This window comes from Mercenaria mercenaria, chromosome 9 (assembly GCF_021730395.1).
Source record: "Mercenaria mercenaria strain notata chromosome 9, MADL_Memer_1, whole genome shotgun sequence".
NCBI classification, from domain to species: domain Eukaryota; kingdom Metazoa; phylum Mollusca; class Bivalvia; order Venerida; family Veneridae; genus Mercenaria; species Mercenaria mercenaria.
The window spans coordinates 34773557-34782300 of NC_069369.1; positions in this window are offsets into that span (position 1 = coordinate 34773557).

Here is an 8744-nt window from a genome sequence, read left to right on the forward strand (position 1 = left end):
AATAGTGTATTCAGAACAATTCTGTTATGCATGTGTTGCAATAAACAATGTACTTTTTCTTTTCAGTGCACCGAATTGCCCGACGAGAAAATGTAATAACATAGAAATTAGCGTTGTTATGAATCACTTTGAATAAAATTGTTGAAATCAAGCCTTGTACTCTTTATTTTCCTGGACAAACACTCATATTTGTGACGTGTATAATCTCAGACAGAATTTCCAAAATCATTATCTCTACACGAGTCATTTGCTGTGTCAAACACATTGTCATTTTCTGAAGATTTGTCCTGAGATGGGCCTGCACATATCTCCTCATCTCTTGAAGTTAACTTCCGAACTAAACATGGACTAAGAAACGATTTTCTCTTGTCTGACGGTCTAGGTTGATAGTCTTTACATATAGAAGATATTTTTAATGATTTACAAAGTTCCAGTCGAAATGCTCTGCTCATGCATGCATAAATAAGAAATATGATCGGGTAAGTTATAAACTGCCATAATATTTGAATAACAGAAAAACATCCATTTATAGACAATGGCAACGGTTTGTTTGTATAACTTGCTAGTGCATAAGTGTTTGCAATAACAAGCGGAATTTCATGCACAACAACGATAGCTGATACGACCAAAATTACCCAGGACGTCCTCCTACTTTCCTTGTCTAATCTGTCTAAAGAAGGATCACTGGACGTACTGATCACTTTTTGCTTTTCTGAAACTCTTTGCTTATCTAAGCACAGCAAGAACTTTCTACGCGAAGTATGAATGTGTTTATTGTTTTCTTTTGTTTTCGATACAACGATACAGCCTGAAGATGCCAAGTGTTCTTCTTTACAGGATTTATGTGTACCTTTTTTGATTTCTGAAATTGTCTCTTTCTTTAAACTCATTTCCATCGATTCATTATGTAAGGTGGACTCAATATGTTCTGTCCGCAATGCCAAACTCCCATTTCCTTGGCACTTATTCAACGATGAATCATTTCGCCTTAAGGATGACCTACTCTGTCTGGCTTCACGTAAAGTAAACAACATAATGCAATTATAATACGTAAGTAAAACACAAGGCACGATAGAATCCATAAATGTTTCCATTAACACATGTACTTTTCTTCTTGAGCACGATTTAAAGAATACTCCTTCAGTCTCTAAAAGGCCACATACCATATAAGTTACATTTGTGCCAGAATCAACGAATTCTACAGACTTGAAGTCAAATATGAAAAATGATGGCACGTGCACAAAACATATTAAAATGCATATACAAAATATGTATATTGCAATCCTTTTCAAAGAATGTACGCGTCTAGCAATAAATGGAGATTTTATACACCTACTTCGTATATAGGCCAGCAAAACTGTCAGCCATAGTGAAAGCATGTTAAACGTATCCACACAAATTTCACCGAATATGTATGCCAACTCAGTTTGTCTGCATGTAAGAATATCCTTATAATGTCCAAACGCGTAATGATACACAAATACCACAGCTGGACAAACAATGCTTATCACGTCAGCGCAAGCAATTAGAGACAGAATCATTGTTGTGTGTGACCGAACATGCGGTTTCATGAATATTTTCACGACCAGTATATTGACAGTAGTAACGCATATTGCCAGTACTGGAATGGCATATCCAAAAACGTTAACAGCAAGTTTTAAACAATTTGGATGCAAGTCCATCAAACGTAGAGTCACACGGTCTTCACAAGAGCGGTTCATGGTCCTGGTTTAAACTTTCAATTAAATACCCAGATTAAATGTGTCCATCTGAATCAAAATCTTTTGTATCAGTCACCAACATATATTTATTCTAATTTTAACAATCAAGAGCGTCAATTTCGTTTTCAGTCGTTGATTGTCACTTTTATAACAAAAAAAATATTTTAAATTGCTAAATTCTCTCCTTTAGGAATATAATGTTATGAAGAAAATCTTAAGCCTTGTTCTGAGCCGATATCCACTCTTTTCAGTATTGAACAGACGGCGAATGTATCTCCCTTTCAGCTGTAATTATATAATCTAAGAAAAGTGGTTATTGGATTTCTTTTTTCTGTTAGATCTCAGAAATTGCTAAACCTTTTTGCGTTGTATCCAGTTTATTTTGAACACAAACAGGTTGACAACAAATGTCTTTGAGTAGCATAATTACTCTCATGATATTGCCTTTGATTTAGATATTATCCACATCCTGTCAGCTTAATAACTTTAATCAGGCAATCAAAAACAATTTTGCAAATATTGGGAATACTTGCGTCCGTTGAATATCCTGCATCCCCGATTATCAGCGGAAACACATCCAAATATAGTTAAAAACAGTTCAGCACTATTTTGCAAGTAACTCCATTTCTTTTCAAATAGTATAACAAATTGTTCTGAAATATATTCAATAAGAATGGAGTGGACATGTTTTATTAAAATATTTCGACTGGTTGCAGGTTCCGATGAGAATGACGGACTAGAAGACACTGCTCAGTTACCGCAAAAACAGTAAGCAGAGAGTTGGATATTTCAATCTACATCAGGGGCAGGAGTTTGGATGCGTAATGATTAAATCACGAGTGCGTAGTTACACAAATGATAGCAGAAATAAGATAAAACGAACAACATCCTTTACAGCATTATTTTCTCATGGATGCTTATTTGGACGAATCGTGGGAGATGCACGTCAGTGAACATAATAACGTCAACATCAGCGTAATACTCTTGTGACGTTATGTATTTCTTGTATACTGTTTACATTACTATAAGGATCAAAGCGCAGCTATTTAGATGTTTGTTTTTGGTTTTATGTAAAATGTTAATTAATACACGAACCTACTTCATCCATATAGTTGTAACAGTTATGATTAGCATTTATAGCAAAAGAGTCATCTTACATCCCGAGATGAACACTGGAAAACAGTCTGGCAAGCAAAAATAAAAGTTATTTATCAGTTGGACATGTTGTAGTTGATATACACTTTATATTCTAGGAATTATTCGGTAAAACTCCTTTGGCTGCATTCTTTGCATTTTACTTCCAAAATGTTTTTAGTAAACAACTTTTCAGGTAACTGACCACATGTGTACAAGGTGTATTTCTGCAGTTTACTATTTTTCCTATAACTTTGCAACTAAAAGCTATTTATTCTGTAGAAAGTATCTTAATTAAGACGACACCATCTCATAACATTTATATGAAGAATTATATAACTCTGTAAAATCTGACGTGCTGAAAATAATATCCAAATTATGCCTGACTATCTAAAAAGGACAGCATCGACTGAGCAATTTTTTATTTATAGAAAAGGTATTGATAATAATGTAGTGTCATAAACAGTATCCGCAATGCTCTTTGATACGGTATTTTCCCCACATTTAATATTCCTATATCGGAAGTGATACGGTCGCAAGAAAGATCGTATTCTGTACCATATGGTTTCGTTTAATCACACAATATTCTGCTGGGAACGATTTATCATAGACAGCAACGTCTCTTGTTATATCGCCAACGTTTATCGAAAATTGACGTGGAAGATTATACAAATTATGGAAGAAAATTGCAATCTAACCGAGCTTTGAGACAGTCTCTATTAATCTATCGATTACAATCTGTATGTTTCCACGAAGCCGTACTTATTCCCAAGAACTCTCTTTATCTTGTAATTATTTTTTTTTTTGATAACTCTTTGTCCGAATACTATTTTAGACGCAGATACAGTTCATATATAGGACACCACTAAATCCCCTTCCTATTACTGGAGAAATCTCATTTTGTACCTTGTTTCACATGAATATTTAAATAGCCTGGACAATCAGGTGTTTCATTGTGTTTCAACTGTTAATTATGTACGACTGTGCAAATTAACGGGATAAAGTAGTCAAAATTTGTTTACAGTCAAACTTGACTCTAATTAAGAGGGTTCAAATCGTAATGTTTACCATGTATGAATGGGACATGTGTTGCTACATTTAACAAATTTATGCAAATATGCTATTTTAGAAAGGTAAACAAAATGGTATTTTGTGTAATGATGATATAAATAAATAAAAACAGTTTGAAATTATGGTTTCCAATTAATTCGCATAGAGAAAAGAAAGTCGTCCATTGATTTAAAGATGAAAGAATTGTTGCCTTGAATGCATGAGTAACATATCCTTATTGGAACAGTATACACGTATAGGACGGCTTGCTAGTCAATAGTCAAAACCATTACCCTAATTCCGAATGACCGGTCAGTGGCAAAACCACCACTGGGATGTTTAAACCGGTTTATGGTGCACCTAACTTCACTCTTACCCCTACCATGTTCCAAAGTCACAAGACAGTGTAAATAAAAGTAATCCCCGCCAGGTGAAACTCTAACATACGTAAAGGCAACAGAAGGTATGTAAATGTAAAACACAAACATGTTCTTGTAGATATAATATAAAAATGCAAACCTTAAGAACCTAAAACGCATGTACTCAATGCCTTTGCAGAAGACAGAGCAACAAGGAAAACACCCTTAAGGGCCCGACGAAACAGGCCAGAAGACGGAAATCAAAATAGCTCAGTCCTGGTGGGATTTAAGAACTACTAATCATAGAGTCCTCCACCTGATCCGTGAGACACAATCAAAGAGAAAGCGTAGCGCCCAACTGTAAAAGGTTTGAACACCAAACATGCGGTGTGTCTCAAAACAGTTGGGTCATAACCCCTTTTCATAAAACGTTTAACTACTTTACTAAATACAATTGGAAAATTGCCACGACCCAAAATCTTACGAAGTTTGTAAACCACATCCCCATGAAAAGCGGGCTTTGATATACCTTCCCGCAGAAGTGATTTTAAATTGCTATTGTATTCTAAAACCAAATCTGAATTACGATAGTAAAATTTAGAAAAGTATTTGCGTAATTTATAATAACGGTAGCCCTGCTGAAGAAGTTTATTTGTAATAAATAAGTTACGTTCATTGAAAACTTCAACATGACTACACACTCTTGCAAACCGAATTAACTTAGAAATATATACCCCATAAGATGTAGCCTGGGGTACATCTCCATCCAAATGGGAGAAATTTACAATACTGAAATTAAAATCAACCCTCTTGTCATAAATTTTGGTATGTATGAAATTGTCGTAAACAGAAAGATCTAGAAATGAAGTAGTATTATCCGAGATGTTAGTTTTATTTAACTGCAGCACCCTTGGATATATATTTACCACTAACTGATCAAAAAACGGATTATCCATATTAAGTATATCATCCAGATAGCGTGATGTATTATTAAATGCAGTAATAATGTATGCCTGTGTATCTTGCGAAAGACTGAACATAAAATATCTTTCATTACAATATAAAAACAAGGGGTGCACAATTTGTTCCCATGGGAATACCAATTACTTTTCTGAAAATGGCATTCCCAAACCTGACGTAAATATTGTTCAATAAAAAGGAAAGGGCTTTACAAACTCCGTCACAGGTCCACATAGTAAAATTCTTTACAATGCAACTAGTAAAAAATGCTTTATCGAAATTGCAAGCGAGGAAAGTAGCACTTTCCCTTGCAATCAAGCACGGATAAAATTTCACCTATTAGTAAGAAAATAAACAATTGAAAAAGGGTGGGCAAGTGGTGGGTCTGTTCTGTTGTATCGTAACGTAAGTTACTACTCGGTCATCTGTGATCATCCTAGCTTTGTTTGCAAGTAAAAATTCATTGTCCCAAAGTCGGGTCAAAATCTGTTATTTTTAAATATATTTGCTATATTTGATAGTTATGTTTACGAATACTATGTCTAGTATAACGCTGCTAAACCCATTTAAAGTCTCAAGTAAAAAGACTTAGTGTCGTTTGAAAGCTGCAATATGATACCTTTCATTTGTATTTCTACAAATCACAAGGCCATTGAGGGCCGCGTTTGGGTATAGAAATAGTCAAGCATAGTTTAAAACTTAACATAAGAAAATTGATAACTGAAAAAGAGCCTGGTCATCTGGGACCATCCTAGCGTTAATTGCAAGCTAAAAATTAAAAGAATACATTTATTTATTTGCCAATACGGCCTGCTATGAAAACAAAACGCTTCGCAGGCTCAACTCTGTGTTTCTAAATCGGCGTGGTACCTACCTTCAGGCATGTGTAATGCTGTTGCTGTATGTTAGCAGTGTCCTTTTACAGTACCTTTAAATTTCTTGGATGTATTTTGATCGTTAAGTTTTCAATACTCATATTACTTTCAGAACATGTGTGCTTTTGATTTGCCGTTGCCATTGTTTCGATTTGCCAAATCTTACATCTTTTTATTTTGTATCTTATACAATCTTTGCAAATCTTGCAGTATATCTAGATTTTATTATTCTTGGTGCTTTTTGAAACAAAAGTGCATGCTTAAAACCCTTAGTTCATAAATGTTTGGTTATCTACTTATTTATATTTAAAGAACATAGGTTGTTAGATGAGAATTAAAGTATATGTAATTTAAACGAGGTCTGTCATCCTTTTGAGTGGCATCCGTACATTAAATATGAATCCCAAACTGAAAACATAAAGTGTTTAAATCCACCTTAAAGTTCCGGAATAAGATTTATGTTCACCCCAAAACTCGCAAATGTCGTCAAATTTCTCGATAGTTATTATGATTGCGCATAAGTTTAATGAATTATATCATTTTTATTGCAAATAATAAAATGTCAATTTATTCAACATGTTGTTTACTCCAAAATGACCTTTCATTTAGCTGCCAGTAATGAGTTTCTATTAAAAAATCTGAGGAGAGCGTAGTGTTTCTTTATTTCTGTCAATATAACCGCTAACCCCGTAATCACATGCAGTCTACATATTGTTCAATATAATCTAATTGAATGTCCATTAAATATGTGTACAACCTTCCCGAAACAAAAACATGTAAATAGACACTTTTGAATTTACTGGTCGGCAAAAAAAATGAAGCGTTTGTAAAAATATTCTTTTAATAGTTCGAGTGTAAATAACTGGGTATCGATGACACTGTTTTTTTCTATATTGACTACTGTATTTGATACAGCTAGTATCTGATGTTCTAAAACAATACCTCTACACACGGCAATTGGGGCTTTAAATCATTTGAGGTAGTGAGATTTGTTGTTCCACCTACAGCTATTTTATGTGTTTTGCTTTGATTTTATTTGATAACATCGACACAATTGAAGTCCTATTGCATCCCGACACAATAACGATATACTAATTACAAGGAACCACCTTTAGCCATTTTCAGATTATCATATCTCACTTGTATTTCCATAACTCACAGTGTCAATCAAATATTTGATCAGTATCGTCTATTAATCACTTGATCTTTACAGTAATTACGACTTAGGGATGGTTATTCTGTCATTATTGATCCGGCAGTAGAAATATATTTAGTTGATAATTAACAGATGGCAAATGAACACAAAACTGAGTTTCCCATTCAGGCAGTGAAATAGCGATTCTAAAAAAGATAAAAAGTAAGGGTAGATTTCCCGGAAGCACAGAGCACTCCCAAAACACATCCAGAGAGAGCCACTCTCGCAACAAAAAGAAGCTTTACCGGAAAAATATGGCAGATGGTTTGCTTCAAACATCCAACAACAAGTACCTTTAAATTATCTGCAAAATACAAAAATAGATAAAGGTTGAGAATGTGCGGGAAAGTGGTAAAAAGCAAGAATGGATATTCAACAGGGAAAGCCGCGCTGGAGAACCGCGGTCTCACTAAATGTTAAAAGTAAAAATATACAGTTCCTAAATATCAGTTTAGTTGTGTAGAAAAGATATTGAATATTGGATAACTTTTGCGTAGTCTTTTATTTTTGTTAGAATTACGGTTAGCAGTTTTATTCGCCTCGTAAAGAATTCGCAAAACGTGAGCGTTTGTGTTTTAGGGTCTGATGCAGCAGATTTTAAGCGGCAAGTTATTCTGCCTTTGCGACCAGTGCAGAGCTGACCGTGCTGGCTGATCATAGTCTGCACTGTTCGCTATTCAGTCAGAAAAATTTTCAGTGAATACCCCTTCGAATAATAAATGGTATCGCCCTAATTGAAAGATTGACCTGACCATTTTAGAAATTTAGCAGGCTAAGGTTTAATTCTTGGGTGGCAATATCCACGATTATTAGCTTATATAAAACCATTGCAAAATACTATCCAATAAAAAGCACGATACCTGAAATCAACATTAAACAAGGCTTTGGAAAATAACTATAGTGTAGCTGTAATATACCAACCATTGTTTGGCTTAATAGGAATAGTGCAGATCTACGAATCTCGGGGCCGCGATTTCGATCCTCGGGCCAGGCGCATGTTTTCTGTGACGATTTGGTAGAAAACATTGTGTCTGAAATCATTCGTCCTCTATCTCTGATTCTCATGGGAAAGTTGGCAGTTACTTGCGGAGATAGGTTTGTATTTGTAATGAATCCAGGAACACTGGTTAGGTTAACTACCCGCCGTTACATAACAGAAATTCCGTCGAATAACGGCGTTAAACCCAAAACAAACAAACATTTGCCTTTTATCTAACACAGAATCAACGTTAAATATCAATATTTACATTCGCCCTATGCTTTTCCATTGAAACTTTTGACGTTCATTTCGTATGAACATCAAAAGGAAAGGCGGAAAGTTACGTCATCGCCGCTTAATGATAACCGACCGCTGTTTTGACGATGTCCGCGTATAGTCAGGGAGAACGTTCTTTAGATGACGTCGCAGTTGTTCCGTCTGGTGAACAGAATGGCCAGGAAGCTGATTTTA